The sequence below is a fragment of the Mus caroli genome, chromosome 3, assembly GCF_900094665.2.
Source record: "Mus caroli chromosome 3, CAROLI_EIJ_v1.1, whole genome shotgun sequence".
Classification (NCBI taxonomy): Eukaryota; Metazoa; Chordata; class Mammalia; order Rodentia; family Muridae; genus Mus; species Mus caroli.
Genome location: NC_034572.1, coordinates 65,250,871 through 65,272,894, shown reverse-complemented (window position 1 = coordinate 65,272,894; position 22,024 = coordinate 65,250,871).

Sequence of the window (22,024 nt, the reverse complement as noted above, 5' to 3'; positions counted from 1 at the left end):
CTCGATAATTTCTGTCCAATTGGATTATGTGAATATGTTAGGTAAGAGAGGAGAAATTCTAGGTTGATAAAGTTGAGAATTATAATTCTTAATAAATGTATAAGATAAACAATGGAATGATTTTATCCTTTTAATATATAGACATTTTTGCAATTTTCACTAATTCTAGGCACATAATATGAAATATTTCCATTGAAACAGTAGATTAATGGAAATGCTAACTTGCAGAATACATTATTTATTTGTGGAGAAATTTTAATTCAGCAACATGGCTGCTCTAGCAAGGGATCATATCAAAAACCTAGGTCTGTGAGATCCAGCTGTAATGCAGATAGGAACTCCCCTTTAATCCCTCTGGCTGGAAAACAGAGTTTTAGTACATGCCTTTAAAACCAAGCAATAAAATCTAATTAACTCAAGGGCATTTCAGTTTGATTCAAACCAGTTAAGAGCAGTTCAGTTTGATGCAGTTCAGTTGTGGTGTTGTGCTCATTTCAGTTCAGAGTGGTTCAGTTCTTGGAGTTCAGAGGCAGTCTTTCTTAGCAGAGTAATTCAGACAGAAGCAATGAGAATCAGTCATTTTGAATAGGAGTTTGAGCCAGAACTGAGTTGAACTGGCCAGCCAGAGTTCAGAAAGACCTTGAAAGGGTGAGTTCATTCAGCAGTAAGTCTCAGAGCCTGAAACATTCTGGGACTGAGTTAGCCCATGAAAGCTGGAAGCTGATGAACTCAAGGTTCAGGCTTACAGAAGATTAGCTTGTATGGAAGCTTGAAGCTTTCAGGGCTGGGGATAGTTAGAAAGAAACATTCTGAGCTTAGTCACAGCCATGTATACATAAAGCTTGGGTACAGCTCTCATCTCATCACTTCATCTAAGGAAATAAAAGTGGCATTTACAATAACATTCACTGTTTTGACATTGTTTTTATTATGATAATTCTATATTTTACCATCAAAATATTAAAACCACTAAGGTCATATTAATTATTTTATTAAAAAATAAACATGGAGCTGTGCATGTTGATCAGTTGGAAGAGGGCTTATACATCATGCATTAAGCCTTGTACTCTATATCCAGTATCATAAAACAGAGTATGGTATTATACACTTGAAAGCATGAGGTCAAAATAATTCTAACTACTCATGGGCTTTGAGACCAGCCTAATAAACATAGTATACCCAACTCCCATTCAAATCCATGGCCTTTATAAAATATTGTTATTGAATGGTACATAATTTGTATGTGCATAAATATTTCCAAATATCACTCTTCAGTTTGTATGATGATGCCAGTATTTCAATTGCAGGGTTAACCATTTGTTCTTGGGCTAACAATTAGTGTGCTTTTCCCTGAGGAGAAATATCTCCCTGCTCCCTGCTTCCATCATTTGCTTGTACTTGGTGTAGGTTCGGGTCCTTGTGGACTTTCTTCATGTACTTTTCCATATTGGTTTGTGTCCTCCTTATTCATCTCACATATTGGCAGTGTTGTTGGTGAGAATTTAGGTGTATGGCTTGTGATGTTACTAAGAGATACAATCTCATAGAACACTCCCCAAATCTTCAGACCTTTAAGTCTTTCACACACACACACACACACACACACACACACACACCCATTTCCTGCATTGTTGACTCACACCTAGGTGTGAAACTGTGTTTTTTGTTGGGGAAAACAACTGATATTTTGATTAGTTGTGGTCTCTAATGTTGCAAAGTGAAATTTCCTTTATGAGGTGTAAGGATTCTTTTTATTTGTGGTTATGAGAACAAATGTTTATTGACTACTATTAGGGAATCATTCTACTTTAATAAATTTCTGGTTGTAGATTCTCTTTCAATATCCATGATATCATCAACTCTACGTAGTGGGCTATATTTGCAATACAAGATGTTGTTTTCTTTATTTTTTATTAACCATTTTATTCGTTTACATTTCAAATGATATTCCCTTTGCTGGTTACTCCTCCACAAATGCCCATCTTATTCTCTCCCCCACCCCTTGCCTCTATGAGTGTGCTCGTCTACCCACTCACCCATTCCCACCTCACTGCTGTAGCATTCATAATGTTGGGGTAGCAAGCCTCCACAGGACCAAAGATTTCCCATCCCACTGATGTCAGATAAGGCCATCTTCTGCATATGTGTCTGAAGCCATAGATCCCTCCATGTATACTCTTCCATTGATGGTTTAGTCCCTGGGATCTCTGAATGGTCTGGATAATTGATATTGCTCTTCCTCTGGGGTTGCAATCCCCTTCAGCTCATTTAGTCCTTCCCCTAGTTCTTCCATTAAGGTTCACAGGCTAAGTTTGATGGTTGGCTGTTTGCATCTGTATTGGTCAGGTGCTGGTAGAACCTCTCAGGGAAAAGCCATACCAGGTTCCTGTCAGAAGAGTTTCTTACTATCAGCAATAAAATAGGATTTTTGTGTCTGAAGATTAGATGGATCCCTAGGTAGGATGGTCTCTGTCTGGCCTGTCCTTTAGTCTCTGTTCCATTTTTTGTCTCTGTCTTTCCTTTAAACAGAAACATTTCTGGATTAATATTTTAGATGGGTCGGTGGCCCAATTCCTCCACTGGGAATCCTGTCTGTCATCTGAGGTGGTTTATTAGGGTTCCATATCCCCACTGTTTGGCATTTCGGCTAAGGTCACTCACATTGAGTCATAGGTGGCTCCTCCATCTCAGATCTTGAACTTTCAACTCAGCTGTTCTGGTTGAAACTCCTATCCAAACTGACAGGTTCAAAATAAGGTCTACAAAGTGAGTGCCAGGACAGCCAGGGCTACACAGAGAAACCCTGTCTCGAAAAACCAAAATAACTTCTCTCAACTTCTGGCCGTACTGCTCTGCTTAGAAAGACGGCCTCTAAACTCCATGAACTGAGCTTCTTTGAAGTGACCTTAGCCATACTGAAATGTTCCTCAATTAGATGTCATTGTATGGAACTAAAGGTGTGGTGTGTGCTAAAGTCATGTCTGATTCCATTCAGAGCAATCAAAGTTGTCTGTTCCAGCTAGAGGGATTAAAGACATGTGGCTTGTTTGTATTTCAGTTGGATAATAACTTTGGATGTGATCCCTTTCCAGAGCAGCCATGTTGCTGGATAAATATGTCTCTACAATTCCATGAGTATAAACAAATAATTTAGAAGGCAGTTTGAACTTATTTATGCTAAAAGAACAACAGTAGGGTCACTGTAAGGGCTACAATTTTGAACTTTTGCCTACATTTACAGTATCAGGCATAAAATCCCTCCTGTGGAAAAGGCCTCATAAAAATGCTGTTGGTTATCCATCATGTGAATAGTGTACCAATGGGTAGATCACAATTACAGCATGTCAGGTCCAGCCTTTCATCAGGCTATTGACATTTCGTTTTCTTCAGCAGGTTGCATCTCAATAAGCAACTACTGATACTACATAAGGAAGCCTGCAGGGAGAGGGTTTCATGGTCGATGGTAGTTACTTTTCTATGTCCTACATTCAATGTTAAAGTAGTGTATTGTTCCTAATAAGGTCTTGTAAAATTTACTTCATTATTTTTACTCTGTGAATGTATATATCTAAAGATATGTATGGTGTAAAAGGCAGTGGCAGCCAGATGCAGTGAATTGCTCAGGAACTACAGTTACAGTTTTTCCATTCTTACTCTTTACTTCGTACTCTGCTACTTCTCTACCAGTAAAAATGCAATAAATATATATTCAAAACACTAACACACAAATATCATTCATTTTTTTCCTGGTGTAAACCAGCTCAGAATTGCTGGTTAACCTGAAGTACACTCAGGACTATATGGAAATAACACCACCTACAACATCCTTTACATGAAGTTGTAAGAAGGACACAAACTGAATCCAATTTACATAAAGCTTCCTTTTTAAATAGGGGTAAAATAAAGTTCAAGTTTTCAAGACCTTCCTGGGTAACTGACACCCTGGTTGGCACAGCTGAGACATGAATGCTAAGCAAATCACCTTTGCCACAGTAGAATAACCCAACCAGTGGGAACACAGTAAGTATACCACACAGATGTATTTATAAAGAAGTTCTTTATCACCAAATACTGATTGATGGATTAACTCGACACAGATATTTTTGGTTTGGGAGCTTAAAATCTGTTGTATTCTGGGTTGGAATTGTAGGTCATCTCCTGAGTCCGTTCTGAGTTCCTGATAGATCAGTAGAGGCCTAATTAGAGTAAATGTTTGTCATCTGCTTAAATATTCACTAAGGTGATTGTTCAAAGATGCAATCGTCTCTAGAGTTTCTGCTGTTGTCCCCAACTGGTCAATTTTTGCTGCCTAATTCAAATAAAGATCTTACGTTGCTAGACTTTTCAGCCTGCTTAGGTTGTTTTGGATTATTGGAACCTAGCTTTAATCTTTCTTAGCATGCAAAGGGATTTTCTACTATGGAAACATTTATTAAAAAAAAAAACTCACACTACTTTTAACAAACATAGATAATTTACTGTGTCATGCAATATATGCCAATTAATTTTGACATTTCAAAAGTGAAAAATGATCTTAAAGATTTTAGTTCAATAAAGGACAATTTATTTTCAAACAAAATTAGCACTTTTGCATTGTTCAAATAAAGACATTTAAGATGTTTATGTTAGCAACTATGAAAATTTTATAAACAATGGATGTAATTTTAAAACAACATGCAACTTTCCTCTCCTGCAAAAGTTAAAAAAAAAAAATCAAACACAAAACGTTGATGTAAAAAGAAAAGGCTATTTCATTTCATGAAGTGAACAATCAGTTTCAATTCCAGACCGTCTTATCTGAAAGCACAAAAATTATAACCTTTATCCCAATTTATATGATTTACAAAATATTTTTAAATATATAATTTCAATGAAAGGTTTCACTAATACTATTTTCCAGACATTTCTTGCTTTTATTGAAATATCTAGAAAATAGCTCAGATGATGAAGTATGATTAAATTTGGGGATTGTATAAAGTTTGTGTTATCATAATAATAGATTTATTATATATAAAATTATATATAAAAGTTATACCAGCATTATTTATTTAAACTATAATATGAACTCTCTATGTGTTTTTAAAATTTCTTAAAGGCATTGAATCTCATTGAGATTATATGTATTTTCTGGTGAATACTATTTATAGTGTTCAAAAAAGTTCTACAAAAACAAAATTTCTAGAATGTTGTACTTTTACAATAATGTGAAGAGACTAGATTTGTAATTTATATACTACATTGTTTTTTATGCATTCATGTAAAAGAGAACCTGATAAATGATTCAAAAATCATCACATTCCTCAAGTAATTAAGTAGCAGTAATAGAGTGCGGTTTTTAAAATTAACACATAAAACCACACATTACAAAAGAAATTTAATAGTAATTTGTATATAGTTTATTTTGTATTACTTTGTGTGGCTACTTTTGCCCTAATAGTCTTTGCTTATATACGTTTTGTTTGTGTGTGTGTGGGTGTGTGTGTTGTGTGTGTGTATGTGTGTGTGTTTGTGTGTTTATGAGCTTGTATATGTGTGTTTCTTATATTTTTCTTGTCTTTTTGACAATTATGTTTGGATGTTTTATTATTTAGATGTTTGTATTTTTAAAAAAGAAAGATAAAAGTGTGGAGTTGGATGTATGGGAATGTGGAGAAGATTGGTTAGTATTTTGGAGAAAGGACTTCTTAATCAAAATATATTGTATGAAAAGTTTGTTATTTCGATCAATTTTAAAAAATGAAATTTCATTAGTGAAATATCATGAACCTCTTGGAATAAAAAATGATTTTCACAAATTAAGCAACACTGAAAATTCATTCTATCTGCATGAAATCTTTGCAACACATTTGTAAGATATTTTTTGACTGATTTATATTTAAGTACTGATAATTCAACTAGACAATGGCAGATCATCAAGAGACTATAAAAGCATAAGAACATTTGCAATCATTTTCCATTAAAAGAGTCTCACTGATCACTACAACAGAATCCATAGCAGTTAATAAATACATCAGTAAAATATTTTAATGGCGGAAGGGATTTAAAGTATTTTGGTTATTTCAGAATGTTTTGTCAATGATTTAAAATAACATTAAAAAGTAAAAATATAATTAATAATAAATAATGCAGATATTTTCTGCCCAATAAATAATGACTAGGGTAATGTTTATATTTAATTCATACAATAAAATAAAGTTCTCTAGCAGTTCCAATGTCATTAAAATAGCATCATGTGAAAGGAATCAAAATATTAAATTATTGAATAATGCTATATAAAAACTGAAGTAATGATCTTGAATAAATATGCAACAAATTACAATTTGACCAACATAATTATTCAGGAGTGCATATGTTGTCAGAATTAAACATAGGCCATTTAATCTTAAGAAAACCAAGCTGGAATTTCATTAATTGTCATTACTTTCAATAAATATTTTCACAAATTAACTTTGCTTCAGTTAAGGACATTACAGTTAGAAAATTTGAAACACTTCTTATCTTTATATACCAGTCTGCAATGCATCTATCATCAACCTAGTACAGGAATTTTCACAGTTCCAGGTGAAGGAAGCAAAATTAGATGGAGATCAGCTATAGCATTTGCAAAAATTAAGTTACTAACAGGTCAAGGGAAGAACTACTGCTGATGCATCAGCCTTGCAGCATCTTAAGAGTATAGACAAAATATGTTTGGAAAACAAGTTCTAGCTCAAGAATGACTAATATATTTAGCCTTGGGAACAAAACTAATGTCTGAGTCAGACAGATTGTTAGTGCACTTGTCAGCAGTCATCCATCTGGAATTCTTTGTTCCCTGTTGGTCTTAGCTTTTTTTTATTTTAAAAAGACATTTTCTCTTTGATTAGTAAATGAGAAATAACATGCATTGAGTGGGAATGTGTATCCAGCTTGGTTTTTGCCATTAAAGTAATGTATTATTTTATCACATTTATCAGAATTTGAAGTGGATCATACACTGATCATGTACCTTATTAAAAACCTGATTAATGATAGAATTTAATGTAGCATGATCTTTTATAATAGGATTTGTGATAACATTTGTATTGATATTTTAAATGAAAAATTGCTGTATCAAAGCAATCAACTAATGGAACAGAGTTCTCTTGAAGTTTCAGAGCTAAAGTCATTAAAAATAGATTATGTGCTATTAAAAAATAGTTGAAAAGAGTGTTTTCAATGAAATTTTAACATAATTAATGGTACAAATTCAATTTCATATTTTATATCACACAAAATGAATTATTACATATTATACCTGTACTTACAAAATGAAGACTATGTGTATAGATTTTTGTATTATGAAATAGAGTGAAATATTTATTTTACAAAATATATATTAACATGAGAATGTCACTTGAAATATGAACATCTAAATATACTGGAGAAACAGGGAGAGATTCATCTAAAGAGACTCTGACTAAAATTTGGACCATTACAAAAAGAAAACAAAAATTATGAAAGGGTTTACAATGTGGGAAACTCATTCGATCAAGATTTTATAAGATCATTATTGAGAAATAAAATCTCAAGTAAGTCAAAATCTTAAAACTCCTCACTTTTAAATAATATTAGGAACCAAAAGATAAAAATCTGTTCCACCTTGTAGTATGGGTGGAATTATTGTAACTCAATATTTCTCATTTTGAGTCAGAGAAAGAAGTATTTGTCAAGAGATCTAGGCAAAGTGAAATGTACTTTTATCATTTGCCTCTATCTTTGGGTTTTCATCTATACATCCATATCTACTTTCATAGTTCTGTTTACCTATAGAATATCAAGGTGGCCCATTTTGAAATAACATACTGTGGAGTGAGGAAAGTGGCTGGAAACAGTTACATTTGAAACTGAGCAAAGTATGTGGCACTGAAGAGGAAACAAATGTTATTTTCCTTAACAATTTTTCTGTAATTGTAGAAATTAAATATTCTGAAATCATCACTCTTGTGTTAGACAGAATATGAATATCCTGTAAGACTTACTAAAGGTGCCATCCTGTTATACCATATATCTGTTGTGCTCTCTCAGGAGCCACAGACATTTATTTAATTAATACCTATTATAATTTTGTGTTTTCATTGCTGGGGCATATTTGGGTTGGAGAGATTTACCACAACACATTTGGAAGCCAAAACTGAAGAAAAGGCCAATGTATGGGAAACATAAGGAGCAAGGTTATTTATTTAAAAAATACAAATTTACAAACATTGAATTGAGTGAGAAGTGGCTAGACTGTTGCAACTCTGGGATTTGAGTCTTCCTCTACTAATGCTCAGCTGTTTTTGGAGTGAATACTTTAGAACTCTAGAAACTATCATGTTAATAAGTGTGTATTCTCACTTGTATAAGATGAGGGAACATATGTGTTTCAATAAGATTATTTTCTCTGTCTTGTCAACTATACAAACATCAGTGAACAGAACAGAAACAACCATGCCACCATATACAATACACCGTGTAATTTACAGTAAGTGAATTATATTTACTAATATTTACTAATTCCTGGTGACAGTCAATGATCCCATAGAGCTCAAATAAAATGCCAGGGAGTGAAGTTAAAGAAAAGTTTTCTAAAAATGACAATTTGTAGTATCATTCTTATGTAATTTTCTCCCAAGTCTTAATAGATATGATTTAGTTTATAACTTTTTGAGAATCATTGGTAACATATGGCACAGGCTACAGATTTCTTTCTTGCATTTTCAGTCCCTCTGGGTTGTTTTTCCCACTTCTAAGCAGGTTTTAATGACATGTTCTTCTGTAAAGAGTTAAATTTGCCAATTTTCCTCTCAGAAATAAAATTTTAATAAGCAAGTATATTTTATAATTAGTAACTGAGACAAACCCTACCCGAAGACAGAACAGTCTTTATGGTCCTACTGTCAACAAATTATGGTTCTTTTTGTTTGTCTGGGCAATAATGGATTTTTGCCTACACATATGTTTGACCCATGTTTAAAAGCTTGATGCTTTAGAGGAAATATGAGATATGCTTGCTTCTGTGATGTTCATTGCTATAAAGTAGTATAAAATAGATGGAGAAAAATACCCATACATTTTTATTGGATATTCTATTTATTTACATTTCAAATGTTATCCTTTTTCCCAATTTCCCCTTCAGAAACTCTCACCCCATATTCCCTCCTCCTGTGTCTATGATGGTTCTCCCCCACCCACTCATGTACTCTGGCCTCAAAACCCTGGCATTCCCCTACATTAGGCATCCAGCCTTCACAGGAACAAGGGCCTTGCCTCCCCTTGATAACAGACAAGGCTCCTGTCAGCAAGCACTTCTTGGCATCCTGAATAGTGTCTGGGTTTGGTGTCTGTATATGGGATGGCATTTCCTTCAGTATCTGTTCCACTGTTTTTCTCTGTATTTCATGTATGAGTATTTTGTTCTCCCTTCTAAGAAGGACTGAAGCAACCACAAGTTAATCTTTATTCTTGAGATTCATGCTGTCTGTGAATTATATCTTGGGTATTCCAAGCTTTTGGGCTAACATCCACTTACCAGTGAGTGCATACCATGTGTGCTTTTTTTTTTTTTTTTCTGTTAATTTTTATTTTAATTTATGATACATGATCATTCTGTGTTGATTTGGGGATACTGCCCCATGTTATTCCAATAGGAGGTCTCCAGAGACTATAAGTATGTGTACTCTTTTATAACTGTGTTACCTCATTTAGGATGATACTTTCTACTTCCATCCATTTGCATAAGAACTTCATGAAGGCATTGTTTTAAATAGCTGAGTAGTACTCCGTTGTGTAAATGTACCATATTTTCCGTATCCATTCTCTGTGGAAGGACATCTGATTTTTTTCCAGCTTCTAGCTATTAAAATGAGGTTTCTATGAACATAGTGGAGCCTGTGTCCTTGTTATATGTTGGAAAATATTCTGGGTATATGCCCAGGAGTGGGATAGCTGGGTCCTCAGGTAGGAATATGTCCAATTTTCCAAGGAACTTCCAGACTAATTTTCAAAATGGTTGTAAGAGCTTGCAATCCCACCAAGAATGGAGGAGTGTTCCTCTTTTTCCACCTGTCACCTGAGTTTTTGATCTTAGCCATTCTGACTGGTATGAGGTAGAATTTCAGTATAGTTTTGATTTGCATTTCCATGATGACTAAGGATTTTGAACATGTCTATAGGTGTTTCTTGGCCTTTAAATATTCCTAACTTGAGAATTCTTTGTTTATCTCTGTTCCCCATTTTTTAAAGGGTAATTTGGCTCTCTGGAATCTAACTTCTTGAGTTCTTTGTATAAATTGGATAGTAGCTCTCTATTGGATATGATTGCTAAGTAAGTACCTTATCTCAATCTGTTGGTTGCCATTTTGTCCTATTGACAGTATCCTTTGCCTTACAGAAACTTTTCAATTTAATGAGGTCCCATTTGTCAATTGCTTATCTTAAAGCGTAAAGAAAATTTCCCCTGTGCCCTAGTGTTCCAATCTCTTCCCCACTTACTCTTCTATTAGTTTAAGTATATCTGTTTTCTGTTTTGGTTTGGTTTGGTTTGTTTTTTTTTGTTTGTTTTTTGGGGGGGCGGGTGGGGGGGAGGTCCTTGATCCACTTGGATTTGAGCTTTGTAAAATGAGATAATAATGGATTGATTTGCATTCTTCTACATGCTGACCACCAGTTGAACCAGCACCATTTGTTGAAAAATCTGTTCCCCCCCCACACACACACTGGATGGTTTTACCTCGTTTGTCAAAATTAAGTGACAATGAGTTTTTGGGTTTATTTCTAGATCTTCAATTTTATTCCATTTATCTACTTGCCTGGCTCTACCAATACCATACATTCTTTTTTTTTTTTTTTTCAATATTGCTCTATAATAGAGCTTTATATTAGGGTTGGTGATGCCCTCAGAATTTTTCAGAATAGTTTTCGATATCCTGGATTTTTTGTTATTTCAAATGAATTTGCAAATTCTCTTTCTAACTCTATGAAGAATTGAATTGGAATTTTGATGGGGATTACATGGAATCTGTAGATTGATTTTGGCAAGATGGCCATTTTTCCTATATTAATCCTACCAATCCATGAGCATGGGAGATCTTCCATCTTCTGAAATCTTCTTCAATTTCTTTTTTCAGAGACATGACATTCTTGTCATACAGATCTTTCATTTGTTGGAACACCAATATATTATATATAATATATATATATGTATATATATATATATATAGACAGTTGTGAAGTGTGTCATTTCCCTAATTTCTTTCTCAGCCTGATTGTCCTTTGAGTAGAGGAAGGCTACTGATTTGTATGAGTTAATTTTATAGCCAGTCTCTTTGCTGAAGTTATTTATCAGGTCTAGGAGCTCTCTGGTAGAAATTTTGGGGTCATTTAAGTATCTATCATATTACCTGCAAATAGTGATATTTTTACTTCTTCCTTTCCAATTTTTATTCCCTTGACCTCCTTTTGCTGTCTTATTGCTCTGGCGAGTACTATATTTAATAGGCAAGTAGACAGTGAGTAGCCTTGTCTAGTCCATGATTTTAGTTGAATTGCTTCAAGTTTCTCTCCATTTAGTTTTCATGTTGGCTATTGGTTTGCTATATATTGCTTTACTTCTCATTAGAGACTATAAAAGCCAGAATATCCTGGGAAGATGTCCTACAGACCCTAAGAGAACACAAATGCTACCCGAGCCTACTATACTCAGCAAAAGTCTCAATTAACATAGATGGAGAAACAATGATAATCCATGACCAAAAAAAAAAAATTACACAATTATCTTTCCACAAATTCAGCATTACAGTGGATAATAGATGGCAAAGTCCACACAAAGAGGGACACTATACCATAGATAATGCAAGAATGTAATCTTCTTTTAACAAATCTAAAAGAAGATAGATATAAAAACATAATTCCAGCTCTAAGGGCAGAAATAACAGGAAGCAACAATAATTATTCCTTAATATCTCTTAACATCAATAAACAGACACAGGTTAACACACTGGATACTTAAACTGGATCCATCAGTTTGCTGCATACAGGAAACACACCTCAGTGGTAAACATAGACACCACCTCAGAGTCAAAGGCTGGAAATTTTTTTCCAAGCCTACGATCCCAAGGAACAAGATTTAGTAGCCATACTAATATCAAATAAAATTAACTTTCATGAAAAAGTTATCAAAAATGATAATGAAGAATACTTCATACTTGTCAAAGAAAAAAAATCTATCAAGATGAACTCTCAATTCTGAACATCTATCCTCCACATTCATAAAAGAAACTGAAGCTCATAGCACACATTGTACCTCATGAAATAATATCAGGAGTCTTTAACACCCCACTCTCAGTAATGGACAGGTCATTGAAACAGAAACTAAACAGAGACACTGTGAAACTAACAGAAGTTATGAACCAAATGGATTTAACAGATATCTATAGAACATTTCATCATTAAGAGGATACCTACTTCTCAGCACTTTCTTGTACCTTCTCCAAAACTGACCATATACTTGGTTACAAAACAAGCCTCAAAGATACAAGAAGATTGAAATAATCCCATGCATCCTATCAGATCACCATTGACTAAGGCTGGTCTTCATTAACAACAAAACCGAAATCCCACATAAACATGGGGACTGAACAATCTTCTACTCAATGATAGGTTGGTTAAGGAAGAAATCAATTAAAAACTTTTTTGAATTCAATGAAAATGAAGCTACAACATAAGCAAACTTATGGGACACAGTGAAAGCAATGCTAAGAGGAAAACACATAGCCTCCAAAAAGAAACTAGAGAGAGTATACACTAGCAGCTTGACAGCACACCTGAATGCTCTAGAGCAAATGCAAACAAGAGGAGTAGACAGCAGGAAATAATTAAACTCAGGGCTGAAATCAACCAAATAAAAACAAAAAGATCTACACAAAGAATCAGCAGAACCAGGAGCTGTTTCTTTGGGAAAATAACAAGATAGACAAACCCTTATCCAGACTAACCAGAAGGCACAGAGATAGTATCCAAATTAACAAAATCAGAAATTAAAAGGGAGACATAACAACAGAATCCAAGGAAATTCAAAACCCCATCAGATCCTTACTGCAAATCTTATAATGAAAAAAAAAAAAACTGGAAAATCTGCATGAAATGGAAAATTTCTATACGTTACCAAATACCAAAGTTAAATCAGGATCAGATAAACCATCTAAACATTCCCATAACCACTAAAGAAATAGAAGCTGTCATTAAAAGTCTCTCAACCAAAGGAGGCACAGAACTAGATGGGATTAGTGTCCAGTTTTATCAGATCTTCAAAGAAAACCTAATACCAAAACTCTTCAAACTATTCCACAAAATTGAAACAGAAGGAACACTACCCAATTTGTTCTATGAAGCCACAATTATGCTTGTAACTAAACCACACAAAGACCCAACAAAGAAAGAGAACTTCAGACCCATTTTCCTCATGAATATCAATGCAAAAATACACTGCTAATTTCTTGTAAACCAAATCCAAGAATCCATCAAAACAATCTTCCATCATGATCAAGTAGGCTTCATCCCAGGAATACAGGGGTGGTTCAATAAAAGGAAATCAATTATCATAATATATATATATATATATATATATATATATATATATATAAACTTAAAGAAATAAACCACATGATCATCTCATTAGATGCTGCGAAAGCATTTGACAATATTCAACAACCCATCATAGTAAAAATCTTGGAAAAAAATTTAAACCAGGAGCAGCCAGTAAATTTTCTTTAAAAGCATTATTCAGATATGGCATCATGGTATGTTTTGATCTGAAATAATTATGTATTTGATAATTAATTATTCTAGTTTTTCAATATCTGGAAAATTTTCTACTAGATATTATTTAGACAATTTAAGCATTTGTATTATTTCCAGGGTCTTATTCATTTTTTATTACTCTTGAAATCTTTAATATTTTACTTGTGAGATTTAATTTATTTAGAACATTTTCCATATAACCTACCTGTTCTCCTTGAAATTCATGAGACTTTTTCACTAAGTGCTATTGCATATATAAAATGTATATATAAATAGCTTCCTGAATATAATCTCCTCAATCAATGTACCATTCTATTTATGTTTTTAGGCATTTGACTTTCTTTGATTTGACTCAAACTTAAAGAAGAAGCACTCAGTAAGAGCTGCCCCAAGTCTCTGGACAATCTGTTCTTGGTATTTTAGTTTCTTCTATTTTCTTGGCCAAAGGTGTAGCATACTTTTCTTGCACCCTTTTGTTTTTTATTAAGTATGCATTTATTCTGAGAAAAATATCAGTTTGAGCTGATGTTGCAGGACATGTGGAGTACCAAAATGCTGGATCTTGGTTATTTTAGTCTTGGGCTTCTTACCTTCTTGGGAAAACATATTGGTGGGCAACATCTTTAGAAAGATTATAAAGTTTTGGATTCTGCTATATCTTTTGGGCACCAAACACAAAACCTATTGGTAAATATACTGCCAAGTAATATCATTTCCTCACTTTTCAATTAGAAAGTTGAAAACAATATGGTTGGCATTCACAATGTACCCCAACAGACCTGTGCTTCTACTCTCCAGTTGTATGTCTGTAACAAGACTTCCCCTTAGTCAATAGCAGTCACAGATTGTTATGCATTAGGACAATTTGATTCTTGGGAAAAACATACTTGTCTTTCAAATGCTAATTCAAACCATATAAGTCTTCTATTCTTCACCCAAATCATCAACAGCTACTTCTATGCCCATCACTTCTCATGGAAAATAAGAAGTTTTCTTCATATCTTACGTCAATGAGTTTTTTGGTTTTTTGTTTTGTTTTGTTTTGTTTTGCTTTATAGCTAATGGTTGGGAAAGAGACATTTAAGTTCATCTTGATAGAAATTAACTCCTAGGAGTCACTGTGGAAGCAAAATGATTCTCTAATAATTTTTAATTCTATCATTATTTGAAATAGATACTACTCAGCACTACTCTCTCTCTGTTTTTTTTTGTTCTGTTTTGTTTTGTTTTTTGTTTTTTGTTTTTTTTTGTTTTTGTTTTTTGACATGATCTAACTATGTAGCCCTTTCTTGATTGAGATTAACTGTTTAGGGCAGGGTGGATATGAACTCACTGAGATCATTGTGCCTCTGCCTCTACCTTCTGAGTTCTGGGATTATAGGTATATGTCACCACATTTTGGTTTTCATGGGTTGTTAAAAACAATTCTTATGCTTTATGTAGAGAGACAAACAAAATATTTAAAAATATGGGAATATATCTGTTGAGACATCAAAATATAAATTTTAAACACTAATATTTATTTACCTATCAGTTAGATATGGATATTAAAACAAATTACTACTGAGCACTAAGACTGCAGTGTAATTTTCAGCCTTAAATATTTCTTGTAGTATTTATTTCTCTAAGACATGGAAATCACTATTAAAAACTATCAATTCCATAAAATTACTTGAGTTTTCAATCTCTCTTTAATACTGACTTGTAGACATATCTAAATTTTCACTTAATAACTAAGTGCACAAAATTTTAAAATGCTTAAAATATTGGGTGCCTGCATGGTTTAAATATGATATATTATAAAAGAATAACTACAGTTTGAGATCCATGAGTTGTCTTAAAATAAGCAGTGTCATATTCCCATCATGACTTGCAAAACAGCCTGCATATGTATAGCATGTGTATTTGAATACTGTGCCAAGTTTCCCCTGCTTATATTAACTATTGTTTTTTAGATGACTTTTACTTGGTCATGTAAATGAAGTTTTAGTGGGAGCCAGGACAGACTATGCTGACAACATAGGAAGCCTCAGGGTTACACATGTCTCTACCTCTCCAAAGCTCAGACTACAAACTCACACAGCCATGCCTGGCTTGGAGAATAGGTTCTGGGAACAAAACTCAGGTTCCTGAGCTTGCACAGCAAGCAACCACTTTACTGACTAATCAGTCCTTCACAATGGCTCCAATTATTTTGCAATATTAATGTATCCCAATGCTTCTCAGAACATTATATCCATGCCAGTACTTACAACACAACTCTCATGGTAATGTATCCAAAAATTCACAGATTTGAATTTCTCCTTTTAAAACTTTGCAATAACATCCAATTTTCCTGAGAGTAAATCTAAAACAATCTCGTTTACATAATGCATTCTATATGTCCTGTAGGAGAGTGGTTCTGATGTTTTGATCAGGAATCTGTGTGTTTATATATTACATTTCTTGTCCCCGAGTGGTTCTTGATAGTAGATCAATAAAATCCCAGTGACCAAAGGCTTGGCAGGAATAGAGGAAGGACTTCCACATTGCCCACAGGCAAGGAGAGAGGAGAGGGTAGGAGGAAGAGAATGAATATACTTGGGGGAGAGAGACAGAATGGACTTGGAACTACAGGAGAGATCCTCCAAATTGTATGTGGGAAGAGAAAGTGGCCCATGGACGGGCAGCCCGAAAGCACCTTGGGCTGCAATATCAATGGGCTTCACAGAAGCTGAAGGAAGATGTAGAGGTGTTGATCTACGAGTATTGAGAAGGGCACTTAGCCCCGGGGAAGCTTAGAAGAGGCCAGCCAGTAAGGCAGGTTAAAAATGAGTTAGTGTGTGTGTGGGGGGGGGGGGGGGGGGGGGGGGGGGGGGGCGGACGGAGGTACACGTGTGTCTTTCATCTGCAGATCCAAGAGAACCTGGGCAGATGGCAGGTAGCACGGCCCACCCAGGAATATTAAAGCAGGGTAGGAAAAACTACATGCTACATGTCCTAGCTCCGGGTCATAGTTTCTCCCAGGTCATCTCAAACTCTCTACTACCTTCTTGGGTTTCCTCCTAAGCATATGGGAGAAATTTACTATTGCAGACTATATGAGATTACTCCATATTACTGTTGATTACTAATAATCAGCAACATCAATTTTGCCATGAAATCAATTGGATGTCCCACTTTCTAACTCAATCCTCTAATCATATACTTTCCATGAAATGTTTCTTAACAGTTGATTTTCCCATTATTGATATAAACTCAATCTCAATTTTGTGGACTTCATTTATTTTTTCTTTTTAGAATTTGAGTATGTGTAAATATGAATAATTATAAATATTTAAGCATTCTATTTTTTGATCAGGCTATTCTCAGTTTTTATAAGTGATGACTTTTTGTTATATTGATTGATGAATGTTATGTTTTCATTCTAATGAAAGAAATCAATAAATAACATTTTGTCATTATACTGATACATTATACCAATGTGGTTGTAATAAAACATTTGAATTCCAGAGATAAAATTTTTCTAGACAAATACTTCTCAATTGCATAACTGTTGCATTAAAGCTATGGCAACTCAAAACAGAGATTACAGTTGTATAAATATTTAATATTATTATAAAAATTCTTAATTCCAAGTAATTGCACTCCTTTGTCTCCACATTCTAAAGCATAAACATTACTTGGATATGAATTGAGTGCATAGAAAATACATACCTTGAGGTAATAATTTGCATAAATTACCACATATACATTTGAATAATAAGTACATATTGATTTGGAATGCCTCTAAAATTATATGTTTTGCCTATCCAGTCACAAAATAACATACAGAGAAATGTTACCTTATCCTTATTTCTTCCTAGTTTACATGACAAGATAAATTTAAATGGGTCATATTGTTAAAAGCATTGTTAATTGAATTTATTTGCAATGGGGTATATTTAGAAACATATTTAAAATTTTTATATTATCATAAATGAGAGATAAAGCAGAGTTATTCTAACATCCCCGGCCTGTTTCTCTTGTCTTATAAATTGCACAGAAATGGTACAGATTGATTGAACAAACATTGTCAGGAACTATGCAATGTTGTTCATTCTCTCCATATCAATTTAATAAAGTACAAGAAGTATTATCTAGAACAATAAAAAGAACTGAAGAAAATCAAGGGGTCATAAATCAAAATTGAAGAATTCAAACTATATTTATTTACAGATGATATGATACTAAACATACTTGAATCTAAAAATTCCACTAAGAAACTCCGACAGCTGATAACCACTTTCAGCAAAGTAGCTAGATGCAAAATTAATTCACAAAAATTGGTAGTGTTCTTATGTAAAATTGACAAATTGTTTGAGAAAGAATCATGGAAATAACACCTTTTAAAATAGCCTTAAAGACATAATATATCATGGGATAACTCTAAGCAAACAAGTGAAAGATTTATATGATGAAAGCTTCAAGACATTGAAGAATGGAATTGAAGAAGATATCAGAAGATGAAAGACCTTCTGTGTTCATGCATATCAGTAGAATGAATATAATTAAGATGCTAATTGTACCAGAAAAGCCAAACAGAAGATCAAGGTGTGAGGGGGAGGAGAGTGGAAGACAGGGGACAGAAAATAGAGGCAGTTAAAATCAAGGGATCTTTGAGATATAGTTGGCAACTCTAAAACAGTAGGCACTTCCTAATTATAAACATATGTGAAGGACATCTAAATAAAATTCCCTGGTAAGTGGAAAAATAGCTCCAAATGGACATACTCTGTCATATAATAAAGCTTGCAGTATCATATATGGGTTGCAACTGTGACTTTTTGCCAAAAGGGCCCCATGGCAAACCCCAAACAACCCAGGGTGTTGCCAAGGATAAAGGTTGCTTTATGCAAACTGACAGTAAGTTTCCATTGCTGAAGGAAAAAAAAAAAAAAAACCTGCCCAACTCACTGAAAAGGAAGAATTTAAGCTGGTTCCCACATAAAGTCTTCACCACCACCACATGTCAGCACCTTCACTGCAGGGAAGTACTTTCCACACTACCAAAAGTTAAAGCTAAATACCGACCCATTTACAAACCCTTTGGCCTATAATAATATCCTGCCTGTGAGATACACTAGTATAACAATTGTACAAAGCTTGTCAAAATAAGCAACCAATATTTGATTTGATTTAGGCCCACTCAACAAGGTAAAACCCATATTGAAAATTACTTGTGTGAACATGAACCTGAGGTTAGATAGCCTTAACATCTATGGAAAAAAAAAACGCTATAGTTGTAAAAAATAAAATGAAATAAAAAGTTCCAATAAAATGACTCCTAATGATGTTCTACTCCACTCATAGATCAGTGCCTTGTTCAGGCATCAGAGAAACTTCAGCCTCCAGTACATGGGAAGAAATTCAGAGACCCAAAGCCCAGTCAGTATTCAGGGAGTGAGAGACCTTGGACCACTCCGCCCTAAACAGGTTTCCATATCTCTCCCCACAGGACTCAGGAAATTCTTCAAAAGAGAAAGCTGAAATAGTATAACAGCTTTCAGTCAGGAAGGACACCAAGGTAACACAACACAGCCCTCTAAATCTGCAGGATTGATGTACATATGAGCTCACAATGACTGATGTAACAAACAGGATTTGCACAGGGTCTATGCAAGATAGTATTGTATAGCTGAATTGAAAAGTGAGTTATACATACCTAATTTCTAAACCAGAAACTTTCTCTAACTAATAACGCCTGGCAAATTAAAATTTTGTTTTCTCCAACAGAATCTCTCTATGGAAACAAACTACTCTTAAGGATACATTGTATGCCCAGCAACAGATGACCAACAAAAATAGAACCCAATGACCTCTTTGGGGTTCTTTGTCTTGCAATGTTATGTCAGCACTCTTTTTTTCTTTTTAATTTTTATATTTTACTTTAATTCGTTATACATTTTCTCTATATTTAACTTTCATGTCCTTTGAGTATATACTATGCCTTCCAGTTTAGTGTTTTAATGGGATTCCTTAGTGTGAGAAAGATCAGATTTCTGGCTCTGTCTATATTTCTTGAACCTTGGGCATTTTTCCTTCTCTTAGTTTCTTTAGTATTATTCTGACCTTAGTGTGTTTTATTATTCTATTATATAATTTAATAGCATAGTAAGTATAGTATAATATATTAATTTTGTCATACTTTTTATCCCTTATAAGCTTTTTGTTTTTTAATAAGAAACAGAAAGGAGCTAGATCAAGGTAGGAGAGGCTAAAGAGAAGCTGGGGGATTAGAGCAAGAAGAATCTGTAATCAGGATGCTATGTGAGGGGAAAATAAAATCTATTTCCAATAAAAGGACAAAAAGAGGCCATGAGTTTTAAAGGAGACAAGGAGGAACACATTAGCGTGTTTGAAAGGATGACATAAAATCAATCAAGAAAAATATAATTATAATCTCAAATAAGTGAATTAAAGATTTAAAAATAAGTAGATATCATCAATGGGAGGAGAGGTCTTTGATCCTGTGAATGCTCGATGCCCCAGTGTAGGATAATGCCAAGGTGGGGAGGCAGGAATGGGTTAGTGGGTGAGGGAGCACTTTTATAGAAATAGGGGGGAGGGAAGATGGAATAGGAGGAGGTTTCCAGAGGGGAAACCAGGAAAGGGGATAACATTTGAAATGTAAATAAGCAAAATATCCAAAATATAAAAGAATTAGAGAGTCATAATTTACAGTGTAATGGCTTGTAACTTTTTCTAATATTTTTAGGACATAAATGAACAAATGTATGATATTTATAAATATAATATTATTTAAATAATAGATTTTATAAAATAGAATCTAAGAAAATACCAAGTAAATAGTATACTTAAGACATTCCATTTACAGCTTCAGGAATATTTTTCAGGTATTTAGCCTTTATACTTGCGCATCTGACTTCAAACCTATTATTAATCAAGTTATAATATTACTCATAAAATTTTTAAAATTCTCTCTAGAATTATAGTCTAAAAGTATGGAGAGATAGCTCACAGCTTAAGAGTACTTGCTAATCTTCTAGAGAAGAGAAAGTTTGATTCCAAGTTGGCCCACAACCAGCTATAATCCAGCTCCAGGGCATCTCCTCCCCCCCCCCACCACACACACATATACCACCACCAGCACCAGGACCACCACTACCACCACCACCACCTTCACCACCACATACATTTTTTGAAAGCTAAAGTTTCAAATACCTGTTTCACATCTGGATCTGGTATTGTCCCATTTATATGAGACTGGTCTATTTGAAAAAACAGTAATCATTTTTCTTGGACTTTGCATAATCTCTGTGAATGAGATAGGCCCTGTTCCTTGTCCCTCCACTTTATCCCAGGTTCTTAAAGCTATTAAAGTACATTAAATAATAACAGAGTCATCAAATTGGATCTCCTGTTTTAAATCAGCAAATTGACCAATATCTAACAATTGGTCTTTCATGATATTAACACCTTTAGATATATTAGAATTTTCAATAATTGCAGCTTCTACTTGCCACCATGTCAGCCAGTATAATTGAGAAACTTCTAGTACAGCTCCTTTTAAAGTTTTCTAGTCTTGAGCAATAATCTGTTTTGGGTAGCCTAGGCATTTAACATCTGTGTTACATGGAATGAGTGCATTCCACAAGTTATTGATTTTTTTTAATGTTTCAGATCTTGTATTTTAACAGGATTCCATACTATCTGTTAATTTTGTGAATTTTCACAATTTTTGGCATTTGTTCCTATAACTGGGAAAGTCAGTGAGGGTGCTTTTTTCCCCTCAGTTTCATTAATAAGGAATGCCATAGTTCAATGGGCTATATTTTTTGTTTAGCTTAATTATATTCCTTGTATTAACTCACTTTATACCCGACTTATTGCCCTCATCCCCAACTCTGCTTTCTTCTGACAAGTAGGGCCTCTTGGAGTGTAATATCATACCTGTATTTTATAGCTAATATCCATTTATAAGTGAGTATATACCATGTATGTCCTTTTGGAACAGGGTTAAGTCACTGAGGATGATATTCTGCTGAGACCAGGATGGCCCTGGCCCTGGTGGGGACAAAGTCACATGGTCCATGCCCCTGGGATAGGACCCCAATGTGGCCTCAAGAAGTGTCCATGGCTGGGCGGTGGTGGCTCACACCTTTAATCCCAGCACTTGGGAGGCAGAGGCAGGCGGATTTCTGAGTTCNAGGCCAGCCTGGTCTACAAAGTGAGTTCCAGGACA